Source organism: Elaeis guineensis, chromosome 5 (assembly GCF_000442705.2).
Source record: "Elaeis guineensis isolate ETL-2024a chromosome 5, EG11, whole genome shotgun sequence".
In the NCBI taxonomy this organism is placed as follows: Eukaryota; Viridiplantae; Streptophyta; class Magnoliopsida; order Arecales; family Arecaceae; genus Elaeis; species Elaeis guineensis.
The window spans coordinates 22,634,244-22,654,796 of NC_025997.2; the positions used below are offsets into that span (position 1 = coordinate 22,634,244).

Consider the following 20,553-nt stretch of genomic DNA (forward strand, 5'->3'; position numbering starts at 1 on the left):
AGGGTCGAGAACCAGAAGACGAACCTCCCACAAAGTTCACCGACTCCTTGTGGAGTTGGTGATCCTTCTCAAAGTTCTGAAGCAACCCTAGTAACCCGTGGTAGTTTACTTCAGACTTTGTCATTCTATAATGAGTGAGGAATGGGAGATAAGACTTGGACAGCGAGTTCAGTATTGCATCTTTCCCAAACTGCTCATGCAAGAAAAAATTGAGCTTGCTCAAATGCTCCATCAGCTCGATCATGTACAATACATGATCAGTGACAAAGGCATCATCCCACATTTTGACGTTGAAGATGGCATAACTAGTCTTGTGCCTCTCTACATCATCGGGTGTGCCAAAGGCATGTCCTTTGATTGAGTCATCTCAAATCTGTGACTGAACTCGTCGCTCATGGCAGCCAGCATGATGCAGCGCACCGTGGTCTAATCACTGAGCCACTTCTGGTAAGTATCTCTGACTGTTCCACGTGCATTGACAGCTGGCTCCTCAGGTGCAGGATCCATTATCATATATAGGATCCGTTCATGCTTCAGGACTATCTTCAACTTTCAGTACCAGCTACCGAAGTTGGATCCCACCAATTTATCATTGTCCAACAATGATCGGAGCAATAGAAAAGTGACCATGTCTGCACAAAGAAAAATCATAATCAAATTAGTAATTGATTTATTAAATCTAAAGATTTGGACTTTAATCAAAAGGTTTCTCCCACTATTTTATTCGAATTGGTAGCCTCTACCTCCAATTCGAGAAATTACCCTAATTTCTTAGTGGGTACTAGAATCTACTTAGACTGCACACAAGCCCAACTTTGATTGACCAATCCATGTACATCTAAGGATAGGTTCATAACTAATTATTTTTTTAAATAATTTTTAGTAATTTTATTTTTGCCCCAATCCCTAATCAATAGGCTTTGGCCTCCACTGAAAAGGTCTGGTTAGGTCCAACCATTAACATGACCATACTTGGCCCATTTAGCCAATGAATGATTAGGCCCAACTTTGGTTGGCTAACCTAACCACCGTTTAGAAAGATGCAGTCAAGGAATCATATTATGAATGATAATTTCATCAGTCGATAAGCACCAGGCCTTTGGGCCTCCAATGATTATCCAACTGATGGACCCATTATCATCCACTTAATGGGAGGCTATGATTTAGTTATCACCATAACTATTTTATTTTAAGGACCTAATAATTTTATAAAATTTAATTGATTTAGAGGATGAGGTCAGATGAACCAGCTTATCATGATCCTCCCACTGGCTTCACTAAGTCAGCTTAAGGGAGACCATTAAAAGGGTTGGTCTAGGAGCACCTAAATCAGTCACACTGATTTACCTAGCTGACATGGGTCAACTCGAATAGTCAAGTGATCCGATCAAAATATAATTTCACCAAAAGGCCAGGTAAGTTCGATCGATGGGAGGATCTGCCAAAGCTTGCCTTAGACACCATATGAAATGGTCAGGTAAGCAGGCTGCCAATTAAAAATCATCGATTTGGTTTACCTTAGACACCAACTGGTTTAATTAGTTTCGATTAGATCAACCTAACAGTTCGTGCTAGACTGCTTAGCCAAGAATCAAGTCCATTTGGTTCTCGTTAAAGACATGGACTTGACCAACTACAACTATTGTAATTGATCTAGAGAATCCTTGACCTAATCTAAAACAACAATTGATTAGATTTAGTCAATTCTCTAATTAAGTCCATCTTTAACCTAACCTTAGGTCTAACCCAATTAATGGACATAATTTCCACTAACCCATTAACCCAATATGTTATGGTTTGTGTATTAGGTTCTTCAATTCACAATCCTAGAACCTAATCAAACAATTTCTTAATTCTCAATTAAGTTTTGGGCTGAGGGTTAAGGTTCGGTTTTTCGAAAATAATTTTTATGTTTGTAAAATATTTTTACAACATGATTCTACCAATCAAGTTGCATGTTTGATTCATAATCAAAATGCAAATAAAAAAAAAGTATGAAACTACTTTAGATCTAATCTAAACAGGTTCATGTAATTGAAATAATTTTAACTTTAAACTGCATAAATTTTTCAGACAAATATATGATGGTTCTTTGCTCGAAAATTATTAACAAAGAGATTTTATTTTAGATTTAAATATTTTTTAAATTTAATAAATCATAAATTTAATCTAGATCACATCGAATAAATTTATAATTAAAGATAGATCTACACGAACTAGGACAACTTTTGCACTATAAGGGGTAAACCTTACAGCAGGACAACCTACAGTTCGTGATTGATCTAAAAATTTTAATTTTAGATTTAATATAAATTAGATCTAATCTAAAAATAATCTAAGCATGTATAAATAATCATGTAATAAATAACCTAGGCTCTGATATCAATTGATGGAACCAGATCTAGGGTTTCAAGGTTAGATCTTGAAACTTTTTCAAGATCAGACAGCGAAAGATTAAAATAAATTAAAATTTATCTTATAAAATCAGAGAATCTCTAGATCTAAGATCCTATTACATGATTATTTCATGATATTAAATTAAAAATTAAAATATAAAGAGCAAGAACTACATGTTGATCATATCAACATGTTTCTATACAACATCTAATGTATGTATAATAGATCAGATCTATTACCTTGTAAGTTAGACATTCTAACTTTATTGATCTGGGCTTAAGGATGATGTTGTAAGCTGCACATACATTCGGCCTCTAGGAGTCATCCACATGAGCTCACGAATCACGATCAGAAGTCTTGATCCAGAAAATCAGCACAGTATGCTAGTACTGCGCTGATCCTTCTTCGATGGTCGATCAGATGCCTCCTTCTTCTTGATTTGGACTCTTCCAAAGATGAGAAGTAGGAGAAGAAGTTTTATATGAGGCACTCTTAGAAAACTTACAGATGGAGGAAGGGAAGAGATGAACCCAGCAACTCTAGAAGATGACCCTCTTCTTCTTCTCTGTGCTCTAACCCAGACACCTAGTTTTGTGTCTATTAGATCTCCATGCCTTAAGAATTTTTTTTTTGTGTTTTAGATGCCCCAAAGATCTCTCAATGCTCTATGTTTCACAAAAATTTTATGAAAAAATTTATTTTAAATAGAGAGATATGAAGAGTCCTTGTCTAGGTCAAATACCTAGTCAAGGATTATCCAAACAAGGCAAAACAAGGGGCGCCCAACTCTTGGACGTCCCCTCTTTCTTTTTCTATCATGGATCACCAGAAAAGGATGCATATTATGTGCCATAAAAGTCATGAAAATATCAAAAAAAATTTGGATAAAATCAGTGCCATAAGGAAAGAGTTTTGGTTTCCTAAAACTCTATCTCATAGAATTTGAAATCCAAACTAATTCCTACTTTGACTTGGTCCACAACTACATTCTATGTAAGAGAAAAAGAAAAAAATTTTTGGGCATGCGTGAAGACCTGGGAGAGAGGGTTTTGTCACACAAAATAAGAGAGAGTGGGTGTGGGATAAGAGAGAGTGGGCATGGGGGGCTAAGGTGATGCAAGGTGAAATCCTAGTCTTACTAGGATTCAATCTATGACTTATTCAAATTTGATTTTTCAAACCAAATCAAACCAAAACTAAATCAACATAATCAAAATAAGTCTTAGCCCAATTAAGAGTCTAATTTAATTAGATTAAATTAGATTTAAATCTGATTTAATTTTTTAATCAATTAGAAATTAGGTTGACCCAAGTCCTATTTGAACTAGGACTAGTTTTTTTTTGCACTTGGCTTATCCAATAAATCAATTGGACTTAATTCAATCAAATCTAAATCAAATCTAATTAAATCATATTCAATTAGACTTAATATTAGCCATTGACTTAATCAAATTAAGCCAACTAGCAATCAAATTGCTAATCGATCCTCCTGCAACACTTGCACTAGGTTAAATATCAATCGTATTGATCGTTTAACCCTAGAATGATTCTTAATCGTTGATCAATCATCTGATCAGATCGTGAACTCTAATGTGTGTGATCTTATAGGTCCAAATCTAAACCGATAGTACAGAAATAAATTTTTATACCAATCAAAGTGACCATCTAGCAATGGTACCGACGGTCGGATAGGTCGAATGTGTAGAACAACATCCTTAGAATCCATGTGGATATAGTTTCCATATAATTTATTTCCTTGACCAAAATGCTCATAGGACACCTCAGAGTTCAACTGTCAACTTTGATCAGATTATCCATATTGTATTTCAAAATATCAAATCCATCTGATGGATTATCCTGACCAAGATTTTGTTAAATTGAAATACAGCGACTCATTCTTCTCCAACTCTTGGAGTGGTCAATCCCATCTCGATCACACTCTGACTTCGCAAGTACTTGACTGTGCCCAGAAGCCTTCCATCACTGAATTAGAAATTTAGTTAGTCCAGTGCCAAACACAGTGAGTTGCTTGCAAGTCACTGAGGCGATCTCAGGTCTAAGGGACACTTATACCTATATCCCATCAGAGACATTCTCGACTGCAAAATACTCTGAAGTTGGTTACGTTCAATGATGATGTACCCTTATATTTTATCTGTATGCCATACTAGTGTCTCCACACTCCTTGTTTAAGAGGACAACCAACCTATATGACCTATAGTGATTATGCTCGATAGAAGATGTCATCCTTATTAACAGCCTATCATTTGGTCATAAACAGTTTTAAGGACTAATCGATAAATCCTCTCTTTATCAAATCTAAATAGTCTTAAGGACTTCATCATAACAACGGAGTTCATTAGAAGATAAAAATTTATGATGAAAATATCAAAAATATATTTTATTTATTAACAAATCAATTATAATACAAGATTGCTCAACCATCAACAGATTGACAATTGACTTTTGGGATATATTTTCTAACATCATATTAGATTAACTGTGCATCAGAATAAAATAATTATATATCATATTTATTTAACTGTATATCATGATACCTTAACTTTGCACCACATTTATAAAAGTAATGTGATATTTTGTATGCTTAGAGTAAGAAATAACATTATAATGGTCTGATTATGAATTATGGTTGACATAATTTATCTAGTTTTTAAAATAATTTTATATCAATTTATCTATATTTTATTTTCATTCACGAGACCAACAGATCGAAAACTAGGAGTAAATTTTTTTAAAAAAATAAAATAAAAACTTAAAAATAATACTTAAATTAGAGGCCAACAAAGTAAATAAGGGAAAGAGAAAAAGAAGAAGGCTCAGATCTGTCAATGAACAAGGCATTGCAAGTTTTTCTACACCTTTAACCATGAGATGGCTACAAGTGGTTGTTTGTGATGTAACAGACCATCTAAGTTTGTCCTGCAACTACAACGATAAGAATAAAAATGCATCACCTCCATCGATCTCTCTCTAGACTTTTTAGGTGCATCTCATACAGGCAATCATCATAGCCTCCTCGAGCCCCTAACCGCCTATCCGAGCCCTCAAGTCATCATAGCCTCTTTGGGATATGCTTCGGCTCCATGTTCATAATGCTGACGGGCACCTTCCCTCGGCCTAAGCGTGCAGGGCTGTATATCTTGGATGCCAGCTAGAACCCGAACCCAAGCGCGTAGGGCACGCCCTGGCCTCATGTTTGCAATGCTGTCTGACACCTTTCCTCGATCCGAGCACTCTGCATGCCGAGACCCAAATCCCGTGCTTCTAATTAATTAATTACATAATTAATTAATTAAATTAATATTTAATTAATTAATTTTTTAATATCTAATTATACTTATTTAATATAATTTAAATAAAAAATTAATTTTTAGTGACAGCATTAGCCGTCGCTAATATTCACAATAGAAGCGACTTAGGGATGGGATGCCAGCTCGAGGATGCGATCGTGGAGATGAGGGCTCAAGGACGGGGCCACGGGATCGAGCCAATGGGACAGGGGCCACAGGATCGGGGTGGCGGGCTGGGGGGTGGGGCAGGTGCCGCGGGGTCAGACTGGCGAGGCTGAGGCATGGGGATGAGGTCGCAGGAAGGCGACGTGGGTCGGGGCCGTGGGGTCAAGCCGATGGGGCTGGGGGCTACAGGGCGGGCAGTGGGGTCGAGTCGCGACATCGAGACCGATGGGGTTGGGGTGATCGCGGGCATGGAGGGATGTAGTCTCAGGGCCATGGGATGCGGAGGGATGGGCGAGGAGGGATGGGGCGTTTGGGCGCCGGTGAGAGAATGAGGCACTGGCGAGAGGATGAGGGTTTGGATGCTGGCAAGAGGAGAGGATGAGGGAAAAGGGGTTGGGGAGGCAAGGGGGTTGAGGGGGGTTCAAGCACTGATGAGAGGAGGGAAGGGGAGAGGGAGGATGAGGAGGGTTTGAGCACGCGAGAAAAATCCTCCCCCCCTCGCACGTTGTTATATGTGGAGTATTAGCGATGGCAATGCGACCGTCGCTAATACTGTTAGTAAAAGTATTAGCGATGATAAAATCTACTACTAAAAAAGGATAGCCATCGCTAATATTTTTATCGAAAAAATATTATTTTTTTAAATAATTTTTTTAAAATTATTAGCAATGGCAAACATACCGTCTCTAATACTGTCGATAAAAGTATTAGCGACGGCAAAATTCATCACTAAAAACTTATAGCTATCGCTAATACTTTTAGCAGAAAAAAATATTTTTTCATAATTTTTTCAATAATTTTTTTTAAAATTATTAGCGACGGCTAACATACCGCCTCTAATGCCATCAGTAAAAATATTAGCAATAATAAAATCTATCGTTAAAAACTTACAGCCATCGCTAATACTTTTATCAAAAAAAAATTATTTTTTTTGAATATAATATAATTTTAAAATTTAAAGTTCATCTTCATCATTTATTATCTAAATAATTATTGTTAGAGTATCATCACAAAAGACTGTCTCGATCCGATAGCCCTTGCTAGTCGATCAATAAAACTTGATTTTGATGGCCATGAACGATCGCATGATAATCTAATAGATAGAGATTATTGATAGATCTAAAAATTTACAGCAATGATCTTGATGATATTTATAGCATACTATCAAAATTTTACTTCAATTGGATATCATTATCATAATCAATTTAGCACGAAATAATTTTAACTATTAAATAAAAAATGAATGATCAAAAGGCCAAACAGTATCTGATTAAGATAAATTTTTAGTTAAATAATTTTTTTTATTACTTAATCATTTATATGGTGATGATCGTAAAATTCAAACTATGAACCATCTACACTAAGTAAATTTTACAAAAGCACAACTATAATTATTTAAGGACTTTAAGAATGAGTATCAAGAGATATATAGTTTTGGATTGTTCATATACGTACAGTTTGAATTTTATAATCATCACCATATAAACAATTAAAGTGATAGTAAAGATCATTTATCTAAAAAATCATCTTATAATCGATAGCCATTTGGCCTTTTGATCATTCATTTTTATTTAACGATCTAAATCATCTCATACTAAATTGATCATAATAATGATATCTGATTGAAATAAAATTTTAATACTATACTAGAATATCATCAAGATCATCGTTATAAATTTTTGAATCCATCAGTGATCTCTATCATCATATCATCATGTGATCATTCATGATCGTTGAAATCAAATTTTATTGATCGACGTAGCTAGAACTATCAGATCGAGATGATCTTTTATAATGATACTCTAATAATAATTATTTAGATAATAAATGATAAAAATAAATCTTAGATTTCAAAATTATATTATATTTAGAGAAAAATAAAAAAAATAATTATATTCTGTCTCTTATTAATGATGGCATATTCCATCACTAATAATCTTGCTATTGTTGCTAATAAGTTTAATAATAAAAAAAATTATTATTTATGATAGAATATTTCATTGCTAATATAGTCATCGCTAATGATTTTTACAGACGGACTGTCGCTAATACTCTTTCTGCGATCACTAATAAGTTTAATAAATAATTTTTTTTGTGATGGCTAATTCTGTCATTAATTGTGTCATCACTAATGATCATTAGCAACGATAATTACCATCTTTAATACTCTTTCCACCGTCGCTAATAATTTAATAAATATTTTTTTTTGTGATGGTTTATTTTTTGGTCGCTATTGATCATCGGTAAAAAATATTATTAGTGATGGCTATTTTGCCATCACTAATAGCCATCAGTAAAAAAATTATTAGCGATGAAAAAATTATCATTGGTAATACCGTCGCTAATACTTTACATTAGCAACGACGAAAATGCTATCACTAATAGTCAAATTTTTGTAGTGCCTGTTGCCATCCCGATATCAAGCAATCCTGACCTATCTCTCTCCTCTTCCTCCAATAGTGTTTCAAACCCTAAGATTTCTAGGGCATGTCTGCCCTCTTTGTAAAACCAAGCATCCTTTCTTTACCTCTTCCTCCCCTTGGTTTCTCTCCATAAATCTCCTTGAGGAGTCTTCGAGTGCCTTTGGACCATCATGTCCCATGATGTTCAAGCAATTCATCCTTGAAGAGTTCTTGATCTCCTCTTGATTGACCTTAGAACCTTGAATCTTTGTGCTTTTGCAATGAATCTAGCTCAAGAGTCAACTCCAACATGCATCAGGGATCGCCTCCTCTCAATTGAGGAGAAGCTCAGAAGGGTTTTCCTTTAGAAACTCAAAGATAAATCCACTATCGAATTCTCTCTATCATCAATCGGTGTTGATGTCATGGCCGATATCTTCACAGATGTATTAAATAGGGAAAATTTAGGAGGTGCGGCAATCATTTTGTTGTTTAATTTGGTAGTAGAGCAACCAAATATGTCATCTTGTATTTAAACCTTTAATGTAATGCTGAAGGGCTGGGAAGAAAATTTTTTGAGTTTATGAAAGAAATATTGGCTTAGATGAAGAACAATGTGATCGAACCCAATTTAGAAACTTTAGAGATTATAATGGATAGCTTTATAAGGGCTTAACAAGTGTTTAAAGCACTTCAATTTCCAGTAGATTGGAAGATATTGGAGCTAAATTTGATTTGGAGTCACTTCATATAGGTCTCAATCTCATGTCAGGGTTGCTAGTTCTTTTTTCCATAGAATGAAAGGAAAATTAGTCTCTGATAACATGTCATATATTGAAATTATCGATCGATGGGCCAAGTTTGGTAGAATTGACAAAATAGAGTATTATTGGACAATGATGATGGCTGAAGGATTAAACCCTAATAATGTTACATATAATCACCTTATTGAGGCACTAGTTAGAACCCCATGCGATGCATGGCATGTATTTATTTTTTTTAAATAATATTTTTATAAATTAAAATTTTAATATAATATAAAAGATATTATGGATGATATCGAATGTTCTAAATAAAAATATAAATTTTAAAAATATTTAAAAAATATAATATTCAAAAAATATTTTATTTTATTTAACTATTTTATTCTATTTATTTATATATATATTTAAATCTATGTCAATTTTGAGATATAAAAAGGTTATTTTTCTAAGGTTATTTTTCTAAGTCATCTGCCATAATTTCATCAGGATACTCCCATCTTCAGCAAAAAGGCAAGGCATGGAATAGGCTGTATAAGTGTGTGCTTAAAATTTTTTCATCCACATGGAATCCTTCGTTGAGGAACAATCACTATTAATAATTAACTTGGATATTAAAAGTTTGAAAATTCTTAAATTTATCAGAGGAAGATAAATTTTCATTTGTTTCCTATCTCAATAAGGACTCAATTCACTAAAATTTTATATTTTTATTTGATAAAAGTGCTTGATTGTGCTGGATATTGAGGATTTCTTATTATGTTTTTTAACTTCTTTTGTTCAGATTTTTCCTTTGGTTGGATCCTCTCAAGATTTCTTTGTAATATATTATATGATTTTTCTTTAGTTTAGTTGATCTATGTCTATTATTGCAAAAAGATTTTTTTTTTTTAGTTTCTTTTGGTCGAATTTGACGTTAAATGAAGTGTAGTGAGGTTGTTTGTTATGTTATATCGATTTCTTAATTTGCTCCTCATTTTAATTTATTTTTTATCATTAAGTATTTCTTTGAATTGGTTTTTTGATAATTAATGATTCTTTTGTTTTTTTATGAGTTTTTGTTGTATGGGAAAAAAAAATTATTCTTATTTTTTTCTTTGTTGATTTTTGTTTGATTTCTTTAGAAATACAAATTAACCATAGGGAGAGCCAAAAATAATTAACAGGGATAACTTTCCGAGTGATGGAATAGTATTATATCATGGAACATCCACTTACTTGCTCGCATGTATAATTATAGTCCCAATGCGCATATGGCAATCGCACCGGAGATTGGTGAACCTCATATCACATTATGTAGGTGGTCCCATCGTTTCAAGTTCCAACACACTACGGTGCATTTCTCCCTTCCACATGGTAAACTAATGGCAACGGTCATGCACTTTTTTTTGTTCTTTTTTGAGTACGCAATAACATGTTTATTACCATATCAACACATCGTCACAGCCGTCCACCCATCAATCAATGACTCTCTTCGAAGCCCAAAAAATCGTTACGTCGTTCGCATCCTCTCTTGTCCAACCAAACCTTCTATTCGGGCCAGACGTCGATGGAACCCCAATCAAAAAAAAAAAGACCATATCTCTAAGATGGAGAGCTTCTCTATTGAGAGTCTCCATTTATATATATATATATTAATTAATAATAATAAAAAAAAAAAATTTATAATATAAAAAAAAAAAAAAAAAAAAAAAAAAAATAAATATATTTTTCTTAATATAAAATCGATTTTAACCGGATTCCAGCACCCTCCCAGCTTTATTTAAGACCCCTCCTCTCTTTAATTCCCTACTAGAAGAGCATAGATTAGATGAAGTTCACTACTGATTTATCGAGCTTCTTCATGGGTTGTTTTCCTATCACCACGGCTAATCCACATTGAAAAAAATGAGGTAAGGCCCTCTTGATTCCTTTGAATTATCTTCTCCCTATCCTCCATGATTGTAGATCATGGATTTTGACTGGCCATCACCGATTTTAGGCTAAGAAAACAATGCTCTGTTTTGATTTTTGTTTTCTTGATTTTTTCTGCCTGATTTCCTTGATTTTTCGACGGCAATCATCATCGCTGACCGTCGATCAGTGATTCCCAATCTGCATTGCCAGTGGCTTGAATCTCGGGTCACGGCTATCACCGCTTAAGATCCCCCACTTTGGGAAAGAAGGGAGACCAGAAGAATCCCCTATTTTCAAATATAGAACTTTGTCATCTCCTCCCTTTTTTCAAGCCATCCTCGCTATCGATCGTTGGTGGGTTGCCATCTGTTATGTTGCCATGGCCCTAGCTATTGCTGGCCATAGCCACGATCAATGGGAGGTCTCCTATCTGGAGAAGGAACGGAGGAACGTGAGTCTCCTATTCCATTAAGAACAAAGGGAGAAGAAAAAAAAGAGAAAAAAAAAAAAAAAAAAATCTCTCTCCTTCCTCTTTTCTCTATTTCTCTCTCTAATTCTTTCTACCCTCTCTACTTTCTCTTTATATGATTTTCTTTCTAAATTATTTCTCTCTCCTAAGATTTTATAGAATTTTGAGAAGATTAATGATGTCGAATGATTCTAATGAAAAGATTTTGGTTCATAATTGCCGAACATCATGTTAGTATCAATCTTGATCAGATTGGATGCTGCTAGAGTTAATCATCCATAATTTTATTTTGAATCATCTATATATTAGTTTAATTATGACTTGATTAGATCGTCTTGATTGGATCGATCGAGATATTGGGATGTATCGTCTGATCAGTTTTGTTATATCTTATTAATTTTTCTCTTCTTTGACTATAACTCTCTACTTAATTTATAAACTCAATAAAGAATTCCCAATCCTATTATTTTAAATTCGAGTTGATCCAATAAATAGACTCTGAACCACTTATGTCATAATTAGATCTTGATTGGATAAAAAATTAGATGACTGGGCCAATCTAGACTGTTGGATGCAACTATCCGTTAATCCTAATTTTTTTAATTATTTATATCCTTTCTGATTGTTGGATTTGATTATATATAGGATTGTAGATGTCTAATAATGGGATACTTTGATATGATTTATGAATCAAAGATTTTTTTAAAAAAATTCTAGAATTATATGAATTTATTGGAATATGTATGAGAAGTAATGTTTATTTTTTTCAGATGTATCGATAATTTATAAAATATTTTCTTAATTGATTTATGAAATAATGCATGAATTTGATGAATGATATTTTGTTATTAAAAATATCTTATTTTAAAATATTATGATAAAGCATGATTCAAAGATCTTGTTGTGCATTATACTTCATTGCTTTCGATACCACATGATTATGAATATTCTTATCAAACTAAAATAAGAAACATAAATTATAAAAACAAAGTTGACTTGAGATGACCTGAATTATGTGGAGGACCCTACTAATAGAGACTAATATATTGAAAATTGATTTGTCTTGAGAGTCTATATCACCCATGAAACCAGCGATAAATTGTCAGCAAAACCAGCAGTTTTAAAAGACTTTACTGTTAGATGATTCACAGCTTGTCGCAAGATGACATATGATGTGATGATCCTACTATAGTAAGGCTGCAAATGGATTGGATTGATCCACGATCTGACCCATGGAGACCCGACCCGATCCAAACTGTTTAAAAAGACCTGCAAATCCGGATCAGATTTTAAAATTGGATCTGTTTTATTTTTTAGGATGAGTTTGGATTTATTGAATTTTGATCCGGTCCGACCCGACCCACTTGAATTTTTAGGTTTACATGAATTTTATGCTCAATGACCCGGTTTGATCCAAATCCATTATATGACCAAATCTATTATATACTAGCATAGGCTAGGCACAAAATACAGTGGACTGCCCACCTACACAATGTTATCTTCTTCCCTTTTCATCCCCACAATTGAGTGGCATCCAACTGGTTCAAGCTGATAGAGTCTCCAACAAAAATTTTCTTTTTCTCTTTTCACCTCCATAAGAAATCCTTCACATCAAACCGACACAATCTTTCCAACTCAATAAATTTAGAAGATTAGTAAGAAATAGATATTTCACTTTCAGTTGTATCCCACGATCGGCTTCCATATGTACATGAGGTACATCTTGGTACTTTCTTGGAATGTAATTGTCATATATTGATGACCACTTCAAAAATTATTATGTCGTGACTGTCATTAGATGATAAACTTGTAAGATCAACTTCAACTCTAATCATGAGAATCGATTGAATAGTTATAGCTAATGCCTATTGATTAATTTGACCTACGATCCAACTCAGACTCAATTTGAATCCGAATCGGATCCATATTTCATGGATTAGGGCTAGATTATACATACAGCCGATCCAACCCAAATGACCTATTGGGTCAAAATATTTGATTATGGATCCGATCCGGCTCGATCTAATCTTCTAGTGGGTTGGGTCTGGGTCTAATATGAAGATCCAATCAAAGAACATGATTAGATCGGGGTCATTCATGATCTGATCTGATACAATTCATTTGCACCCCTATACTATAAGGATAATGTGCTCATAGTTCATGGTCGATGAGAATTTGATAATTTTGAAAAAAATTGAATTCCTAAGATTCAAATTTTGAAAAAAGATTGAATATGACATGAATAATACTTTGATAATATTATATAATAGAAATTGATTTTGAACTGATGAATTTTATATGCTTATTTTTTATAAATAATTATTTATTTTATTATCTGATTTAATCTAGTTGAAGTGATCATTACTTACTAGGTTGTCTAGCTTATTACCTTCTAGTTTACTATTTTTATTGATCTTGCAAACTAAGATGATATAGGAAATATGTACAGGAGAGTGATTAAAAGTAAAACTTTGATGCCTTTATTTTAGTTTGAAAATTTTATTGAATTTGGTGTAAAATATTTTGAATATTTTTAAATTTATTGAGATATTAAAGTTGTAATTTAGATTGTTAAAATTTAGAGTTAATCTATTGACTAATCATTTCATTGTTATTTTATGATAACATGACGAGGTGCCTTGCATGCTTATGGAAAGAGTTCTCTATGAATTTACAGCGGTTGTCATGACCTTTAACTCATGATTTTGGGTTAGAGGCATGACAATGATTGATGATGCTGTTCATATTTTTGAGAAGATGGAGGAGAAAGTTTGTGCTTCAAATACCATGGCTTATAATGCAATGATTTCTAATTCTATTTTAGTTGGAGATTTGGATAACTGTATTCAATACTACAAGGGTACGTCTGAAAAGAATTGTGTGCCAGATATTCATACATACAATAGATTGATTAGTGCTTTCCTAAAAGTTAGAAGAGTGGTGGATGCTCTTGAAATGTTTGGGAAGATGTGGAACCAAGGAATTCTATCTAATACTGGCATCATTACTGATTTAATCGAGCTTTTGTGTAGTTTTGGACCACCTTATACTGCTATGATGATTTATAAAAAGAGTTAAAAAGTAGGTTGTAAATTGTCAATGAAAGCTTTTAAGCTTTTGCTGATGAGGTTTTCGAGGTTTGGTAAATATGGTGTTTGTGCTGAAGATCTGGGAAGAGATGCGACAAAGAGAGGCTATGCTTATGATAAGTAGCTTTACTAGTATATCATCAACGGACTTTGTGCGCTATCCACCATGCCTATGCTCCGGGATTTGCCCTGATTCACTTGCACTGGTGCATGCAATAATTTCTCATTTCGCCTAAGTTTCCACCTAAGGGAGATCGGAGGGGTATCTTAGATTCCGATTGGGGTTTTTTCTCAAGCATATTGGATTATATGCGAGTTGCAGCGATGTGAGTGGTCCTATGAGGTTTTACATATTATTTGGATGGGGGGTACATAGTGGTTCATAAGGGAAGGGGAGGGTAAATAATGAACTCCTATTTGGTAAAATTTTTTGAGAAGTAAGGGAGGGTAGAGAAGGGTTCTCTCAATCCCTCCGTACCCCTCACTTACTCAATTTTCTGTACCCTCCGATTTGGGGTGTAACGGAGGAAAAGGTTCACGCTTAATTTTTACTTTCCTAACTTATCCTTAATAAAACTTTAAAATTATAACTAGACCATTATATACTCTATCTTCTCAATCATCCCTTTGCTGTTTGTATAACTCAAAAATCCTATAGCCATCTCTTCACCCACAGGCTACTCCTTCTCACATAAATCCAGATATCACGATCTTTAAAATGCATATTCCAGTGACAGTGATTCAAAACCTGTCAGTGTCTGAGCTGACAGTAATCTTTGAATAGATCTAGATTTTTTTTTATGTAGGATCTAAAATATTTTTTTAAGAGCTAATATTTTATTTTGTCCAAAATATTTTTGACCTTTTATTTCTTGTTTTTCCCAAGTTGATTTTTTTTTGTAATCACTTGGTAACATTTCAATGCCATTGAAATGGTGATAACATTTGCTGAAAGAAATTATTGATTAAGAAAAAATCAGATTATAATTATCTGATCAACGATAATAATTTCTTCCAATTCATTTGTTAATTAGCCATCTTGTTTCTCATTTTTATGAATCTTTATGAAATTTCCTTTAAGTAAAATAGTTTTAATCCGTTCTCTAAATTTTTCAATCCTTTTTGTCTAAAAAAATATGTATTTTTATAGAATAAGCTAATGCTCTGGACCAAGTGAGAAGAAGGAAGCATGGTAAGGTGCACAGAGATGAAAGATGGGTCTACATGCCTACCCGTTTTGATGCTCTCAGGTGTTGATCTAGCGGAACTGGATTCAACTCACATTCACCATATCAAAATATTATTGTTTCTTTGTAACATAATATTAATCTTATGATTTCTTTGTAACATAATATCAAAATCAAGATTTTTTTTTCTCGATAAACATAATAATATGAATGTATTAATTTGAAAATGATTTAATGCGATAACTCATCTATCTCTTGAATTTATTACATTATAAAAGTGGTGCTATATTTTTTTTGTACCATACCTTGAGTTTATATTGACATCCCATTGAAAGGTCATGTATTTTGCTATTTATTGGAGCTTCACGCATACTTGTTTTGTCACAAATCTAGCTCGCAAAGTGCTTTATCTCTTATGTCCAAGTAAATGCCTAACTTCTAGTCAATTGCTTATATTTCACAGGTTGCTAAAGAGGCACTCAAGACTCCGAAAGCAACATACGATTCACAAAGGCAAAGTTTAAATTCATCAAGGTAATAGTCTCATCATTGTTCTTCAACCCTGTATAGATTTGGATATTTTAGCTCTCCCTAATAGATTGTAAGAATAAATAGTGTCAATTGATGGCAAGCAAGTTATGCATTTTGAAATTTAATTACTAACATCAAGCAATAGTTCTATACCTTCTGTAAGTGTATAGGCTTTCCTTTAATACCTTAATTGAGCGAAAATAAGTGAAGATACAAGAGTTGTCATCATGTTTTGATGTTTAAAGGTATAATTAATCTTTTGATTAAGCTTAGTTGGGGGGGGGGTTGCTATATTCATATGATATGGATATAAGAACATAGGCTTGACAAACTGGTCTTCTCTACATTGTTACGTTGATGATAATTATGATTGCCCTTTACTTGTTATAGGTTTATTTCATGGTGGATTCTTTATAACATGGCTTATATCAATGATGATGAGCTTTTTAATTTACAACAATTGCATCGTATGGCTGCGGTATAAGTTGTTTGTGTTGTTATTTATTGGTGGTTCTTATGCCGAAGGCTTAAGAGAAAGCGACTTAAAATTTCTAGAGAAGTTATAAAGAAGAGAGATATAGATCGACGATTATTGCTTGCTGATCTTGCTAATGATGTTAAATGTCATAATACTTATCGAATGAGAATAATGGCCTTTCATCAATTATGTCACATTTTAAGATCGGGGGGTGGTCTTCGACCTACACGATGAGTGACTATAGAAGAACAGGTTGCTATGTTTCTTATGCTAATGGGGCACAAACTCAAGAATCGTCTCGTATAATTCATGTTTAACCAATATGGGGAGATAATTAGCCACCATTTCCATACTGTTTTAAAGGCTATCATAGAACTAAAAGAAAAATTCGAACAACAATCCAATGGATCTCAAGTCCCTACAGAAATACTTAATAGCTCTCGATTCTTTTCTTTTTTTAAGGTGAAAGATATACTCTAAACTATAAGTTATTTTATAATATGTATATTATATCTCATCAAGTAACAAAGTTCTAATATCAGGATTGTGTTGGTGCAATTGATGGAACACATGTTCATGCAAAAATTTCTCCTACAGTTGCTCCTAGGTATCAGGGTAGGAAGGATTGTCCTATCTAAAATATTTTGGCTGCTTGTACTTTTGATTTCAAATTTATCTATATTTTACTTGGATGAGAAGGGACTGCATCTGACTTTAGGATTCTAAATAATACATTAACACGAAGATTTTCACTAAAAATTTCACAAGGTAAAAGTTTAAATCAACAGAATAATTTAAATACAAATATATTCCTTACGGTACATATATGATGAGTGTACTTTTTTAAAAAAAATTTATCTTGCTGATGCTGGCTTCATGATTAAAGATAGAATAATTTTGTCTTATAAAGGAGTACGTTATCATGTAAAAGAGTATTTCAAAAATCCACCAAGAAACATGCAAAAGTTATTTAACCTTCAACATGCATCATTATGCAATACAATTGAAAGGGCATTTGGCATACTTAAGAAGCGATTTTCAATCATAGTGCCGATGAACCTTTTTTTTGTGTTGAAACACATAAGCAAATCTTCATGTTCTATTTTACATAACTATTTGATGAGTACGGATCTAGATGAGGGACTTATTTCTGAAGTAGATGAAGAACTTAATAATCAATATCTTGAGCCAAAACTTGTTTCGGAGCCTTCTGATGATGTAGAGGATGAACATAGAGGAGAAGAGATTAGAAACTCAATAGCAGCTGCTATGTGGATGGACATGATATAATATTTTTTATCTCTATATTGCTTATAATATCAAAAATTTATCATGTATTGTACTTTAGTTTCATTTTACCAGAACCTATGTATGGTTAAGAAATTTTTAATATTTGAATATGTTTCATTCTCATTATGATGTGATGGATGATAAAGTTAACTACTTCATTGTATTACTACTTTTTATATTGCGCATGTAAATGCTAATTTTGTATAGGTATCCATATGGCACCTAAAAGAAAATCTTTAGAATTAAATAGCAAAGAAGATTGTATTATCTGGACAAATGCCATGAATGATGATCTTTTAGATGCCTTCTTGCAACAAAATTATTCTAAAAATCAAGTGAACAGCACATTCACTATGTTAGCATATGACAACATTCTTCAAGAGATACGAAAAAATTTTCGGACAAAAAATTTGATAAGAAAAAATTGAAAAATCATATCAAATATGTCAAAAAGAAGTTCGCTCCAATGTTGAACTTCTTTAAGGGTGGTTTGAGTGGTTTTACTTAAAATCCAGAGACTGAAATATTTGATGTTGAAAAGGAAGTTTGTGATGCACTGATTCAGGTATATCTATTAACTTTAAGGATTAAACTTTTTTTGGAACCCTTTTCTCGCATTCAAGTTATCTTATTAAAGTTATTTGTTATTTTGTAGAGTAATTCTGAGGCTCAAAAATGGAGGAACAAGCCATTTCTCAACTACGATAAACTATGCTTGCTTTATGGAGCTGATAGAGCGACTGGTGAACAAGCTGAGACAGCTTTTAAGATGAGAGAGAGGTTAAGAAGAAAAGATAATATGAATACTATTGATGATATAGATTACATGATATCAATAAATTAAGCGTCGATTCATGAGGATGATGAAAATGGTAACAATGAAAATTATAGTGATAGAACTGGTGACGACATACACAACGTGCATAGTTCTCTCTTTGACTCTTCTCCTTTTTCGCCTGATACATGCTCACAATGATATGATGTATCATCTAAGAAAGCTAAGAGAAAAGCTAAGATAGATGAAGTTGAAATTTTAAAGGATGGGCTCAAGAGTGTTGCAGATGCTATTGAAGCATCAACAAGAAAATACCGACTTCCTATTAAAGAGGATGAGATTGCTACTTTAGTTCTTGAGCTAGGCATTGAGGACAGTCTTTTTGGCGAATGCTATCTCTTTTTTGTGGAGAATCTAGATAAGTTAAGAGCGTTGTTTGGATTACCAATGATAAGGTGTAAATTTTTTTTTGATCCAGATGGTTTTCGGTGCCAATCCCTCTCATCCACCTACTTTTTTTTCTCCACCTAGCTTTTAGTTTATGGACTTGGTGTTGGCGTATGATAATATTTTGTTGGATTGTGGTATGTATAGTGATGACATTTTTATATTATGATATTATGATTTATAGTGATGACATTTCACTTTTATTTTATTGGATTGGTGTAGTGATGACATTTCTATGATAATATGGTAATATTATAGTTTGTAGTGATGAATGATTTTTCTATATTGACATGTGGTATTATGATGCTTTTGCTATGAGATTATATCTTTTTGCTATGAATGCCAATTTATTCAGAGTATGTATCTGTACGGTATGTTGTGATTAATGTATGCAACTGTCAGTGTTATGTATTTACTTCTTTTTTTATATATATATTGTAACACATGAGTGTTGCTTATGTACTTTATAAATTAATATAACCGCTTTATAGGTTAAAATATCATATCTGAGAGTATTAGGCCAAATTGTTGTTCAAGTTACTAGTTAATCCGAGGTCATCGATCAGCTAACCTATAATGAGTTTGCTAATGAAAATTTCACATTCTTTTGGATCTGTTCATAACCTACCTACAATGTAGAAGGTGTCTAAAGGCTGAGTTATGCTGGCTAAAATATTTAAGTATAGAAAAAAATACTATAGAAAAATTCTGAAATTCTTGTGTACATGCTTAAGATAGAACGTAAAAGTAACAGCTGTCTTTATACAAAGCAATAGAGTACATTGAACCTGTAATGCAATTATCTGGAGATCTGAAGCAAGTTATGCTTTCGCGGTGATATAAAAAGGCTATGAGTTCAAATGCACCACCGACTTTGGGTTTATCGGGGTGGGTTAGTCAATCTACCTCGAAATTTATTTTCTTTTAGTTAAACTATCTAGAAATTCATATATTAATTTTTTAATTTGACCTAGATATGGGAACAAATATCTCAAAGAATTAATATTTTAGGATATATATATATATATATATATATATATATATATATTATTCATGAGAGCCACTATGAGTAAATTTTCTCCTTTAGTATAATAGCAAAATCAAAGAAATGGCCACTGATATACGAAGTCGGATGATGATGATCCAGAACGATCATCAAACTTGATATAGATTATTTTAGCTATTATAAATGAAGTTGGATATGATCCAGGAATGAAATTCTTCATATCAGAAAGTTAAGTCATGAAACCAAGAAAATGAAAAAAAGGAACAGACATTTATCAAAAAAAATGGACATTTCAGAAAGTTAAAATTATTCTCGAATAGATTCATGTGAATGTCAAAAAAAAAAAATC

The 20,553-nt window shown here is 33.0% G+C and overlaps 2 non-coding genes and 1 pseudogene across 2 annotated transcripts; all 3 read left to right on the forward strand.

The window, feature by feature from the left end:
- The first annotated feature begins 5,989 nt into the window (after positions 1-5,989).
- LOC140857958 (uncharacterized) lies at positions 5,990-15,247 on the forward strand (annotated as a pseudogene).
- A 168-nt stretch (positions 15,248-15,415) lies between these two features.
- On the forward strand, positions 15,416-15,491 carry LOC114914280 (small nucleolar RNA Z155). Its single transcript, XR_003801065.2, has one exon. It is a non-coding gene; the product is annotated as a small nucleolar RNA Z155 (small nucleolar RNA).
- A 175-nt stretch (positions 15,492-15,666) lies between these two features.
- On the forward strand, positions 15,667-15,776 carry LOC114914283 (small nucleolar RNA snoR100). The gene has a single exon (XR_003801068.2). It is a non-coding gene; the product is annotated as a small nucleolar RNA snoR100 (small nucleolar RNA).
- The last annotated feature ends 4,777 nt before the right edge of the window (positions 15,777-20,553 follow it).